A 14,883-nucleotide genomic window follows, 5' to 3' on the forward strand; every position below is an offset into this window, starting at 1 on the left:
AAGGGAGCGGGAAGGCAGCGGCGCGCGGCGCGGCTGCCCGCGGAGAGCGCGGGGCGCGGGGCCGACGAGGCTCGGACCCCGGCGGGGGGATGGGCCCGCGCGGCCGCGCTCGCCGTGTTTACATCTCGGCGCGAGTCACCCTTGCCTTGCAGCGGACGGAACCGACCCGCGGCGGCTAGCGGGAGGCGGGGCGGGGGTCCGGCCGCGGAGGAAGCGCGTCCTGGGAGGGTCAGGGTCGGGCGGGAGGCTGTGGCCGGCGCCGGGCTGGGCGGCGAACCCGGGGCGGGACCCGGGAGTCTCCGGCCGGCCGCTCCGGGTGGCGGCGGGCTGGACAGTTTCCTTCCCGGTCCGCCTCGCCGCCGCCTCCTACCTTTCCTTCCCTGCGTGCTTGCTCGCACGACAGGTTGTATTCGGCCGTCCTTTTATTCTTGCTGTTCACACTGGCCTCTGCTGCCGTCTCCCACTGTTCCCAGAGCTAGGAGACGGGACTGTGATCGGAGTTTGTTTTCTTAAACGAAACGAAAACGGGCTCCGGAACACGTACGTCCAGCGACCGCCTTCAGGGCCGCCAGCAGAGCTTGGCCCTGGGGGACCGCGCCGCAGACGGCTCCCGGCGCGCGGGGACGGTGCGGAGTCTGCCCGAGCAGCCTTCCGCGGGGCGCCCACCCCACCGGGCGTTTTTATTGTGGCACCACCAAGGGACCGAAAAGATTTTACAACATTAAGAGCTATCACGATCGCAGGTTCTAGTGTTCTCGGGTGCTGGTGTCCTGGGCTGCCTTTATAGGAGCCCTATTCATTGTAGAATAGCATTTAAGTTCTTGGTATTTCATTAAATGGGAGCTCAGAGGGGAACGCTTTGTAAAAGTGTAAAATCTCTCCGTGTTTGTATCGTGAACATTCACTTCACCTATATGATTTAAATTGTAATCCGTTGACCAGAGAGCAGTAACAATAACGTAATCAGATTTGTCTTTCTGAGTCTTTTTTGAGAGGCAAATTATGCACTTTCTCCAGAACTAGCGTCACCGAGAGTGTCAGCTGTGGTAACATAGAGTTGGGTATCTGTGTTTTAGAATCTCTTAAAAAGGCAAAACGTACAAACTGGAAAGTACTGAATATATCTGGAGGGATTTAGGAATAAAGTTTATACAGGATGACAGTTTGTAGAATGTATTCTTATGAATATAATTGAGGGATTTCCTTCCTGGTAAAGCGATGGAACAGAAAATTCAAATATGTTGGGTATTAGAAATTTGAAAACTTGGGGCCGGGGAGTTAGCTTAGTAGAGTTAGTGCTTGCCTGGCAAGCACAAGGGCCTGAGTTCAATCCCCGGTTCCGCAAAAAAAAGAAAAGAAATTTGAAAACTTAATTTTAGCTTTAAAACTTAACTATGCCTTTTCAGACATAAGTACTCACAAAGTTAGCTTTAAGTATTGCTGGAAAGTTTGAACTTTTGGAATTTTTTTATCCTAAGTGGTTGTAGTAGGTCTTGTAAGCGTTGATTTTATGTGCTCAAAAGTTGTATGCCTTTATGTGTGTGTGAAGTATCTTTATTGAGGGATCATTCATGTGCCATCCAATGTAATTTAAAGGATACAGTTCGGTGAGTTTTGGTAGTATACCCACAGAGTAGTGTAAGTAGCCCAACACTATAATCAGTTTTGGACTCTCTATCACTGCTGAAGAACCCCCCCAAACCTCCCCTCGCCATTGTTTCTGCCTAAGCTCAGCTTTGGACAGCTACTCCCTTTTGTCCCTAGATTTGTCTTCATCTACATGGAACTGTACGATATGTGGTCCTTTGTGACCGGCTTCTTTCACAGTATGTTTTCAAATTCACCCATGTTGTAGCATGTGTCAGTACTACATTTCTTTTTATTGCTGAATAGTATTCCATTCTATGGATATATGTCATTTTACTTACTTGTTGATAGACATTTGAGTTTTTAGTCTTTGGCTTTTATGAATAATTCTGTGACTAGTTGGGTTGTGTGACATGCTTCCATTTCTCCCAGAAATACACGTTTCAAAAGAAACTAATTTTTTTTTTTCCAAAACTGGGGATTGAACTCAGGCCCTTGCGCTTGCCAGGGAAGTGCTTATTCCACTGAGCCATCTCCCTGCCCCAAGAAACTAATTTTTTTTTTTAAAATATATATATTTATTTATTTAGTGTGTGTGTGTGTGTGTGTGTGTGTGTGTGTGTGTGTGTGTGTGTATGGCCAGCTCAGCCCACCAGGGGGCGGGGCTGGCTGGCGTGTGGTGCTGGGGGCTTGAATCTCGGTCCCTGTGCTCTGCTAAGCTTGTTCTAAGTAGGTGCCCTAGACCACTGAGCCATCTCACCAGCCCAGAAACTAATTTTTGACTTAGAAGCAATTCACTTATTATGAGCGAGAGAGTCAGTAGTTTTTAGTATAGACTTGTGAAATTATCTTGTGAAAGCCTGATTTAGAACATGTTACTGACTTTCAGAAATTCACTCTAGCCTGTTTGCAGTTAATCCTAGCTCCCTGCCCTAGGCAGTCATGGATTTGTTTTGTACCTCTTTAGGTTTACTTCGCTGGAATCATATAAATGGAATCATAGAGTATGTATGATTTTTTGCATCTTTTTTATTCATTTAATATACACTTTTTGAAATTTACCCATATTGTAGCTTTTATCAGAATTTTACTTGTATTTGCTGAATGATAATTCTTTCTATGTGTAACACTTTATGTGTTGGTCAAATGATAGGTATTCAGATCTCCCTAATCCCCACAGGAGAAAAACTCAGGGCCTGTGGATGCTAGGTAAGTCTTAACACTAAACTGCATGCCAGTCTCCCTGCCCCTTTTATTTTTAGTCAGTCTCACTCCAGGTTGGCCTCAAGCTCATGGAAGAATAGCTGGGATTAAGGCCTGTGTCTGTGCCTGCCATACTTCTAGGTTTTTAAATCTTTTGAGTAGTGTTCCTTGAGCATTTGAGTAAAATCTTTACAAGGGTATATGATTTTTATACCTGGGTATAGTACTACTGGGTAAAAGTACCATTAAAAACTGCTGAACTGGGCTGGCCAAGTAGAAGATTAAAGCTTCTGTTTAGGCAGAGCGCAGAGTCCAGGGTTCAATCCCCAGTGTGCCATGCCAGCCCTGCCCCTGGGGTGTACTGAGACCCAGATTGAGACTGAGTGTGGTGGCACATGCAGCACTTGGGAGTCTGAAGTCAGGAGTCAGTTCTGTGTAGTAAGACCCTGTAAACCCTGTACTAAATACATAAACAAAATAAAAAAACTGCTGAACTGTTTCTCAGGGTGGCGTGCCATTTTACATTTTTTGTGAATTATGTGAGAGTTCCTTCAAGTTTCATATCCTTGCTAACACTGTCTTTCTTACAGCCATTCTAGAAGCCATAAAATGATTAAATTTTTGTAGTTTTAATTTGAATTTTCTTTATGACTCATAGTTGAAACATCTTGTCACATGACAGTTAGTCATGTGTCCTTTTGGGTGACATAACTTTTCAGAGCTTTTACCTTTTTGTGGGGGGGTCACTCACTATCTAGTTCAGCAGCCTTGAAATATACTGCATATCCCAAACTGGCCTTGAACTTGTCCCATCTTCCTGTTTCAGCATCCCAAGTATTGGGCTTACATGGTATACATCACCATGCTTAGCATTTGAACCCCCACCCCACCCTCACTGCCCATTTTAAAATTGGGTTTGAGGGGCTGGGGAGATGGCTCAGTGGAATAAGCACTTCCCTGGCAAGCGCAAGGGCCTAAGTTCAATCCCCGGTTCCGCCAAGAAAAGAAAAAATTGGGTTTGACTTAGTATTGATCTGCAAGAATTTGTATCCTGTGTGTATAAACCCTTTATTAGATACATGATTTGCAAATATTTCCTCTCAGTTTGTGACTAGTCTGTTTATTTATTGAAACTAGTAATAAAACTCAACCTCATAGTTGCCAAGCAGGCACCTTGCCAGTGAACTGTATCCCTGGTCCCTCATTTTAACAATGGGGTGTTGGAGTCTTTTGAAGTATTCAGTTTTTTTTTTTTTAAAAGCATTTAGTTTTGATGAAGTCTAGTTTCTAGATCATGATTTTTGTTGTCTTATGTAAAAACTCTAATAAAATTTTGAGAATTTTCTCTTGTCCAGAAGTTTTATTTTAGTTTAGCTTTTACGTGTAGATTTTATAATCTATTTTGAATTAATTTGTGTTCTTTACCAATGTAGTACCATTTGTTGAGAAGATACCCAATCATTTTCCCATTGTAAATGTGAAGATTTATCTCTGCACTGTTAATTCTGTGGCATTATTTCCATGTCTTTGCTTATACACTACCAATTACTGTGCTTTATGGTAAGTTATGAAAACAGGTAGTGTAAGCTCTCTAATTTGTTATTTTTAAAAATTATTTTGACTGTTCGGGATCCTGTGTAAATTTATTTTCTTTTCTTTTCTTTTCTTTTCTTTTCTTTTCTTTTATTTTATTTTATTTTTTGGCGGAACCGGGGATTGAACTCAGGCCCTTGTGCTTGCCAGGGAAGCACTTCCATTCCATTGAGCCATCTTCCCAGCCTCCAAAATTTTTTTGTGTGATTTTTTTTTTTTTTTAATGTATTTAATACAAGGTCTACAGGGTCTCACTACACAGATGGGACTCATAGTGATCCTCCAGTTTTCAGTCTCCCAAGTGCTGGGATTACAAGTGCGGTGCCACCATGTCCAGTCTCAATCTCTGTCTCAGTGTGCCTCAGGGGTGGGGCCAGCACAGCAGGCTGGGGATCAAACCCGTCTCTGTATCTGCCTAAGCAGGTGCTTTAATCTTCTAAGTTATCTGGCTGGCCCCTGTGTAAAAATTTAAGATTTGTCTGCTGGAATTTTCATAGAGATTATATTGACTCTAGATCAGTTTGGGAACCATTACTATCTTAATTTTTTTCATACATGAACATGAGAATTTCATTTTTTGATCTTCAAGATTCCTCTACAGAAGTGATATTTTTGTTTTTCAGTTAGCAAATCTTTTTCAAAAATATATTTTAGGGCTGGGAAGTTAGCTCAGCAGCATAAATGCCTGCATGGCAAGTGCAAGGTTCTGAGTTTGATCCTTGGTACGGGAAACACAAAAACAAAAGCACCCCCCCAAAATATTTTATTATAGTAAGAATATTTAATGTGAGATCAGTCCTCTTAATTTTTTTTTCTTTTTTTTTTTTTTTTTGTTTTTTTGAGACAGTTTTTCTTTCAGGCTGGCCTTGAAGTCACTAGGTAGCACAGGCTGGCTTAACCTGCCTCAGCACCCTTGGTGCTGGGTTTATAGGCATGTACTGCTATGCATGGGCCCTCTTAACTTTCTTCAAGTGTAAGATGCAGTATTGTTAGCCAGAGACTGAACATGGTGTTGCACTTCTTTATAGTTATGTACCCTGAATCACGGGAAACCCTGTGCCCACTGGTTAGTGTTTTTTTATTCTGCTTCAGCCACCAGCAGCCACCACTCTGTGCTCTGCTTTCATGAGCCTGACTGGTTCATATCCATCATGCCGGATGCACTGTCCAGTGGCCAGATTTATTTTATTTAGGATCATGTTCTCAAGATCCATTCATATTTAAAAAAAAGATCCGTTCATGTTGCATGTTGTAAAATTTCTTCCTCGCAGATTTAATAATACTCCATTGTATGTATATACCACGTTTATATTTCAGTTTATTCCTGAACACCCTCCCCCCGTTTGATCATCTTTTTGAAACAGGATTTCACTATGCAGTTCAGGCTGACGTTGAACTAACTTGTAGCCCAGGATGGGCTCAAACTTGAGACCATCCTCCTGCCTCAGCCTAATATTTTAGTTTTTATTTTTATTTTTATTTTTATTTTTATTTTTTTGTGGTATTGGGGATTGAACTCAGGACCTTGCGCTTGCCAGGCAAGTGCTTATTCTACTGAGCTCTCTCTGGGCCCCTTGATTTTTATTTCTTCTTTTTTTCATAATTTTATTGAGAAATAAATAGCAATGAGAGAGTTTCAAATCAAATTGGTAGGACAGTTTCAATAATTAACACATTGCATATATTCTTCCTAGTGGTTAATTGCTGTACAAGATGCAGACATGATATTCTATTTACAAACACCATTAGAACAAATCCCTCTATTCATTAAGAGAATGTAACTATATATATCTATCCTAGCCACTTTATTTTTTTGATATTAATAGAACTACCTTTTAAAAATTTGTGTCAGGGGGCTGGTGAGATGGCTCAGTGGTCTAAAGCACCTACTTGGAACAAGCTTAGCAAAGCACAGGGACCGCGGTTCAATCCCCCAGCACCACATGCCAGCCAGCCCTGCCCCTTGGTGGGCTGAGCTGGCCACACAAACACACACACATAAATAAATAAATAAAAGAATTAAAAAAAATAAATAAAGATAATTGTGTTAAAAAAAATAAAAAAATAAAAATTTGTGTCAGATTTTTGTTGTTAGTATATAGAAACACAAACTGATTTTTAAATATTAACCTTTGTCTTTTGACCTCACTGAAATAATATATTCTTGTAGTTTTTTAAAATTTCTCACCATTTTCTACATGCAATACTATATCATCTGTGAACAAAGATATTTTACTGCTTCCTTTCTAATCAAAATGCATTCCTTTTTCTCCTTTTCTCCCTACTTTCTGTGACTGCTGCAGCGAAGTACCAGGTTGATTACAAGTGGTGAGAGCAGGCTTCCTTACGTTATTTGTAGGGAAAAAATTAATCCTTTATCATTCAGCTTAATATTGAATGAAGTTGTTTTTATAGATGTTGCAAATTTGGTAGAGAAAGTTACTTTTTGTGTCTGTTTTTAAATTTCTATACTGGGAATGGAACTCATGACTGCTACTGAGCTATATCCCCAGCCCTATTCAGTATTTTTATCATGAATTATCACTGGATTGTGTCATGCTTTTTCTATATCTGTTGGTATGATCAACTGTGACAGTTTTCCCAGGACTGCCCTGGATTTAGCACTGAAAGAAACTCCTTAGTCTTTGACAAACCAATACAGTTTATTCACCCTGTTGTTTGTGATCACATGGTTTTGCTTTTTATCACAGTAATAAGGTATATTACCTGACTTCTAGGTGTTAACCTAGCCTCGTATTTCCGAAATAAATTCCTTTTGATCATTGTATGTTGTTGTTAGATGTTGGATTTGGTTTGCTGATTGTTCGAACATTTTTTTGTATTTATATATTGACTTATATTCACTATTCCTTTTCTTGTGTTATCTTTGAATTTGGTGTCAGTAATACTAACTTCACAGAAAAGATGGATTATTCCTGCCTCTATTTGTGATGGATTGATACTAATTGTTTGACTATACAATCAAAGCATCTGAGCCTGGGTTATTTCTCTTTGGGAAATTTTTAAATTTGCAATTGAATTTCTTTCTTTTTTTCTTTCGTTTTTTTTTGGTGGACCCGGAGATTGAACTCAGGCCCTTGTGCTTGCCATGGAAGTGCTTATTCCACTGAGCCATCTCCCTGGCCACCTCAATTGAATTTCTGAACCTAGATATATACAGTTTCTCTTAATTTTTAAGTTAGTTTGGTAATTGCACCTTCATAGTGATTTATACGTTTCATCTAAGCCCTTGCATTATAATTATTATTTATTTCTTCGTATAATTTTTGCGGTATGGGGGATTGAACTCAGGACTCTGTGCCTGCCAGGCAAGGACTTACTCTACAGAGCTATCTTCCCGGCCCTTGCATTATTTTTATTTATTTATTTATTTATTTTTTTGTTCCTCGAATGGCTTCAGGGCACTTTTGGCCAGCGGGAGAGTTGTGAGGTTCGAACTCCAGCAACCTGAGGCTGAGAGCTTTGTGGAAGCAGCCACTTAAAGGCCTGAGCTAGGGCCATGCCCCCCCTTGCATTATTTTTTAACATTTAAGCCATTGACTCTTTTGGACATATAATTTATAGCCTTATTCCATCTGTCTGTCTGCCTATCCATCTGTCTGTCTTCCTTTGTAGGGTCTTGCTATGAATTCCATACTGGTCTTGAACTTACTGTGCATCCCTGATTTCTCTGGAACTGCTAGTAATCCTCCATCCCCCATCCTCTATCCCCCATGCCTGGTTTAGTTTTCTCAGATATTTTTCTTTTTCTTTTTTTCCTGTGGAACCAGGGGTTGAACTCAGGTCCTTGCACTTACCAGGGAAGTACTTATTCTACTGAGCCATCTCCCTGGCCACTAACTCAGATATTTTTCAGAAAGTATCATGTACAGTATGTTTTAATTTATAGTTATTTCAGATCAATTAAGAGTAATCTTAATTATAACATAAAAGATTTGTGTTAGTATCACTTCATTTCTTTCTACCTTCTTTTAGTATTGCCACTTCTATTTTTATGTGTTACAAGCCCTCCAGTGCAGTTTGTTTTCTTTTCTGAGATGGAGTCCGGCTGGCCTTGAGCTGCTCCCTCAAGTGATTGGGTCCCAGCCTCTTTAGTGGTGAGAGGACAGAGTCAGGCCAGTGTCTTGTGTACTAGTTTGCCTTTTTTTTCAACGGAGTACTCTTTAAAGTCTTTTATATGTGCACACATATTTTTTTCTTTGTGGGGATTTACCCCCATGTTGTGGGGTATTCTTTGTGTAGAGTTATCTTTTTTTTTTAAATTTTATTTATTTGTGTGTGTGTGTGTGTGTATGTGTGTGTGTGTGGCCAGCTCAGCCAAGCAGGGGGCAGGGCTGGCTGGCATGTGGTGCTGGGGGATTGAACCGCTGTCCCTGTGCTTTCCCAAGCTTGTTCTAAGTAGGTGCTTTAGGCCACTGAGCCATGGCACCAGCCCATAGAGTTATCTTTTTGTGTGTGTTTCTTTGTATAAATTTTAGTTATGGAAAAAATTTCAGTTATGGGCTGATTGTTTTCTTTCAGTCTGAAAGAGTTCCTTTAGGTTTTTTTTTTTTTTTTCTTGTAAGGCAGATGGGTTATGAATGCATTATGTTGGTCTGTTATTTTGAAATTGTTTTTATTTTGCCTTTATGTTTTGAAGACTAGTTCAGCTGGATATAGAATTTTGGGGGGCTGGTGAGATGGCTCAGTGGTCTAAAGCACCTACTTGGAACAAGCTTAGCAAACCACAGGGACCACGGTTCAATCCCCCAGCACCACATGCCAGCCAGCCCCGCCCCCTGTGGGCTGAGCTGGCCACACACACACACACACACACACACACAATAAATAAATAAATGTAAAAAAAAGAATTTTGGTTGTCAGATATTTCTCTTATATGCTTAGTCTCTGATGGGCTTCTCTACTACTAGGAATGTAGAACACATGTTGCTGCAGTGTGTAACCTTGCATCAGAAGGAGAGAGTCCCCAGATCCCACTTCTGTCATTTGTCCTTGTGACCCGCTGTGTATTCTCACTACAGCCATGGATACAACTAGATGCTAAACTCTTTTTTCTTTTTCAAACTTTTTTTTTTGGTTCTTTTGTTTGTTTTGTTTTTGCTTTGTTTTTGGTGGAACTGGGGATTGAACGCAGGCCCTTGCCCTTGCCCTTGCGCCTGCCGGGCAAGCACTTACTCTACTGAGCCATCACCCCGATGCTAAACTCTTGAGTCGCAGAAAATCTCCAGGGGTAGAGATGATCTTGGAGAAATTCACACACTCTAGACTAAGAAAGTCTGTGAAGGCTGGGGTCTTCTCTTTTAACTTCTTTGGAAGAGATTTATATTTACCTTTACCTGGTAATTAGAGTCCAGGTATAATGGAGAAGGTTGTAGTCCTTTAGTAAAAGCCAACCTGCCAGCCTGCCTGCCTTCGTTGTCTTATTCTACTGACCTATAAAGTGATGGTGTTCTACAATATGTGGAGGAAGTCTACTCTTCTATTTGGGTAAAGGGAAACTGGGCATGGTGGCACACACCTGTAATCACAACACTTGGGAGGGTGGGGAGGCAGGAGGATCCTGCAAATTTGTGGTCAGCCTGGGTAACAGTTTAAGGCCGGTCTGCACTACAGCAGACTGTCTTATGGAGTTCCCCCACAAAAAAATCATTAGGTAGAGGGAGAGAATCCTGTGAATGGTTGAGGACCTCCAGAATGCTACCCAGCCCTGTAAATTGCTTTTTTAACTGTAACAAAATCGTGTAACCTCTTTCCACCCTACCATCGGAGCTTTTTCTTTTTCCTTTTTTTTTTTTTTTGAGGAACCAGGGATTGAGCTCACCCTTGCGCTTGGCAGGGAAGCGCTTATTCCACTAAGCCATCTCCCCGGCCCCTTTAGGAGCTTTTTCTACCTATTTTTTAATGACTTATAAAGAAGGCCCGTGAGAAACCTTGATTAAATGGAAATTACAAGAAACCAGGTATATACTGAGAAACCAGGTATATACTCTTCTTCGTTGCCTCTCCAGGAAGCTGTTTTACTTAGCATCATAACAAAATTTTGCTTTTTTGAGATAGGGTTTTGCTCTGTAGTTCAAACTGGCACTCACTGTGTAGTCCAGGCTGGCCTTGAATTTATGGTGATCCTGTTGCAACAACCTTCCCAGTACTGGGATTAAAAATGTGTTCTACCTTGCCTGGCATTATCTTTAAAAAGTTTATATTTTATTTCCAAGTCTTTTTATTTAAAATATGGGTAAACTTGAATTAGGGTATAATATCTGTATTTGAGATTCTTTTTTTTAAATGTGTTTAGTACAGGGTCTCACTATACAGATTTGACTCTAGTGATCTTCCTGTTTTCAGCCTCTCAAGTGCTTCAGTTACAAGCCTGTGCTACCTCGCCTAGTCTTAGTCACCATCTCAGTGAGCCATGGGGGGTAGGGCCAGCACCTGCACTGCAGGCCTGGGATTGAACCATGGTCCCTGTGTCTGTGTAAGCAGGCACTTTAGTCCCACTGAGCTATTTGGCTGTCCCAAATGTTCTCTTTTTGGCAATACAGAATTTCAGGCTAACATTTCCTCCAAAAAGAACCAAACTAAACTTTTTTTTTGGCGGAACCCGGGATTGAACTCAGACCCTTGCGCTTGCCAGGGAAGCACTTATTCTACTGAGCCATCTCCCCTCCAAACTAAACTTTTAATGGAGAACAAAGGAGAGAGACAGATACTAATACTGGTACTTTCTCTCCTAAGTCTTATGAATTTATATGAGACAATTTGTGAGCTGAATGGTTACACTAGTAGGCACTGCTTTTTGGGGCAAAGGGAAGAAAAACCTGTTAGTTTGTATAGATAAGATATATGTAATTTCTATTTAATCAAGGTTTCTTATCAGTTTTCTTTATTTTTTTTTATTTTTTTTTTTATTTTTGGCGGAACCAGGGATTGAACTCAGGCCCTTGCGCTTGCCAGGGAAGCGCTTATTCCACTAAGCCATCTCCCCGGCCCCCAGTTTTCTTTATAAGCCAATAAAAAAAATAGGTAGAAAAAGCTCCCATGGTAGGGTGGAAAGAGGTTATATGATTCTTTCACAGTTAAGCGATTTATAGGGCTGGGGAGCATTTTGGAGGTCCTGAGTTCAATCCCCAGAACTGGGGTAGGGGCAGACAGAAACACTCCAACAGGTGGTATAATTGGGAAGAAGCAGAACTTGAAGAGCATGAAGTTCTAGAGCCAGACTGCTGGAAATTCTCTTGTCTGCTGTTTGATTTTGGGAAAGTTAGTTAAAGCTCCTTGTGCCTTAGTTTCCCCACATCTAAAATGGGAGCAATACTTCAAAGGTTTGTGTGGATTAAATGGATCAATACAAGGTTTTGTCTTAGGTACTTAAGTTTCTTTTGAAGTTTTTTGAATGGGATTGTTTTCCTGATTTCTTTTTTGGTGGGTTCATTATTGTATAGGAACCCTGATTGTTGTGTGTTGCCTTTATATCCTGCCACCTTGCTAGATTTGTTTATGAACTGTGACAGTCTTTTGGTAGCTTTTTGAGTCTTGTTTGTAAAGGATTGTGTCATCTGCAAATACAGTTTGGCTTCTTCCCTTTTTTTTTTTTTTTTAACATTCTTTTCTATTTTTTTAAAAAAATTTTTTTTTATGTGTGTGTGTGTGTGTGGCCAGCTCAGCCCACCAGGGGGCAGGGCTGGCTGGCATGTGGTGCTGGGGGATTGAACCGCAGTCCCTGTGCTTTGCTAAGCTTATTCCAAGTAGGTGCTTTAGACCACTGAGCCATCTCACCAGCCCCTCTTTTCTGTTTCTTAATTTCAAGTTTAGTATTGAAGAGCAGTGACAGTGGAGAGATCTTCGTCTCATTCCTAATTTTAGATTTCATGGGCTTTAAAGGGAGGACTTCCCAGACAAAGAACTTAAAAGTTGAAATGTTGGAAGAGATCAAAGAAGAGACGAATGGATAAATCAAGAAATTACTAAGATGTTCATTGAGCTTGAAGTTGTAGGGCTAGCCAGCTACTTCAGTGGATTAAAGCGCCTACTTAGGCAGACGCAGGGACCAGGGTTCGATTCCTGCCTATGATCCCAGCACTTGGGAGGCTGAAAACACGAGGATCACTACCAGTCCATCTGTTTAGTGAGACCCTGTACACCCTGTCCTAAATACGTTGGAAAAAAAAAAAAAAGTTGTAAATAAGCAGTGGAGTGGGTCAGTTAATAAACTGACAAATGAGCTGATACAAATAAACAGCTGGGTGAATTAAGGAAATGAATGAACACTTAAAGAATTAGAGTTTGTAAAAAATCAAGAAATAAAAAGCACAGTAGAAAATTTTGAGAGTAGGTATTACCAGTCAGAGGAGAGAATGTTGGGACTTAAAAGACAAGGTTGATGTAACAGATCATTTACTCAGTAATATGCAAAAAACACAAAATACCATAAGAGGTTCATCTGGAGCTCCTGGATCACTCTGAAATAACGAAATTATCTTGGTGTTAAGGAAGGATTAGAAAATGAAAGTAGGAGCTGGTTGTGGTGGTGCATGCCTGTGATCCCAGCACTAGGGAGATGAAGGCAGGAGGGTTGTTATGAGTTCAAGGCCAGCCTGGGCTACATAGCAAGACTCTGTCTCAAAAAAACAGGCCAGGCACACCTGTAATCCCAGTACTCTGGAGGTTGAGGCAGGATTACTGTGAGTTCAAGGCCAGCCTGAGCTGTACAGTGACACTATCTCAAAAAGAAGCACATAAAATGCTAAAGAATAAAAAAAAAAAATAAAAAGAATAAAAAAAATAAAAAAATTTATTCACCAAAATTATTAAATTGCCTAAATCTAGAAGCAGGGACAGAGTGAGTTGGTAGGGTATAGGGCAAAGGGAAATAAAAATGATTATGATGTGATAAGTATGTTTTGAATGTAATTATTTTGTATTATAAATAAATACTACTATAAAAACTTGAAATGTTAAAAAAGGGAAAGAAAATTTTCCTAATGTAGAGATTCAAACGGGATATACAAGGTAAAAAAAAGACATTTACAACTCCAAATAAGACCCTCTCCATAACACATTCTATTCAAATATTTATTTATTTTTATTTATTACATTTATTTATTGTGTGTGTGTGTGGCCAGCTCAGTCCACCAGGGGGCGGGTCTGGCTGGCATGTGGTGCTGGGGATCGAACCGCGGTCCCTGTGCTTTGCCAAGCTTGTTTCAAGTAGGTGCTTTAGACCACTGAGCCATCTCTCCAGCCCATAACACATTCTATTCAATCTCAGTAGTTTAGACCAGAGTATACTAAAAGCCTTAGAAATGCCAGGTAACTATAAAGTCAAACCTGTCAGAGTATAGTTTGCTCAAGACAAACCTTAAAAGTCTGGAGAGCTTAAAGGTTTTGAAGCACTTAAAAATATTGCCACCCAAGATTACTTTATTTTGTAAAATTAATCTTCCAAATTGACCCCACCTTCCCAAAAAATTAGCCTTCCAGAATCTTCCACAACACAGAGAATCTGAAGAAATTCATGACCACCAACCCAGCTTGGCAGAAAATACTCAAATCCTAAGCAGAGTGAGCGCAACATGACTCAAAAGCCCAGCCCTTTATATAATTTTTTTTATCTTTATCTTTATTTATTTATTTATTTTGCGGAACCGGGGATTGAACTCAGATCCTTGAGTTTGCCAGTCAAGTGCTTATCCTACTGAGCCATCTCCCCGGTCCCAAATTTTTTTTATCTTTAAACAGGACCTCTCTGAATCACTAAATTGTTGGGCTTGAGCTAGAAACCTTCCTGTCTCAGAGCATGCTGAGATCACGGGCATGCGCCACCACACTGAGCCCAGGACCTCATGCACCTGAGCCACATCCCAACTACGTTGCTGTCTTCTTTATTTCTTCCTTTGTTTCAATTCTGTTTATTTTTGCCTATCAAACTGCTTTCTAGAGCTGGCCAAATAGCTCAGTGGATTAAAGCACCTGCAAGTAGGCTCAGGGACTGGGGGTTCCATCCTCAGGCCTTCTCTGCTGGCTCCGCCCCCGGGGCGTGGGGAAACAGGAATTGAGATTGGGTGTGGTGGCATGCGCCTGTAATCCCAGTACTTGGGAGGCTGTAAACAGACAGATCATTACGAGTCCAGTCTAGTAGTGAGATCCTGACCACCCTGTAGACCCTTCCCTAAAATACAAAAAGCAAAAACTGCCTTCTGTAGATAATGAAAAACACGCTCTATCACAGGCTGCTATACACCTAAGTGGTTTCAGCCAGTTCTGAATGACATGCTGACACAACACATTATCATATATTGCTGTATTATCTGAATGTTTAATCATATCATGTATATGATGTGTTTTGTGGTATCCTATGTTATCAAAGATAAAAGTGATAATATATTAAGTGATACCCACTTAATGCTTATAATAAGCCACGCATTTTATTTAATGAATAGACACAGAGGCTGGGGAGATGGCTCAGTGGAATAAGCGCTT

General features: G+C 40.7%; 1 long non-coding RNA gene across 2 annotated transcripts in view; it reads left to right on the forward strand.

Annotated features, from left to right (window-relative positions):
- LOC111813303 overlaps nt 1–14,883 on the forward strand; it is a 41,283-nt gene that overhangs the window by 946 nt on the left and 25,454 nt on the right. The gene's annotated exons all lie outside the window — the stretch shown is intronic.

This window comes from Octodon degus, unplaced genomic scaffold (genome assembly GCF_000260255.1).
Source record: "Octodon degus isolate 3935 unplaced genomic scaffold, OctDeg1.0 scaffold00180, whole genome shotgun sequence".
Lineage (NCBI taxonomy): Eukaryota > Metazoa > Chordata > Mammalia > Rodentia > Octodontidae > Octodon > Octodon degus.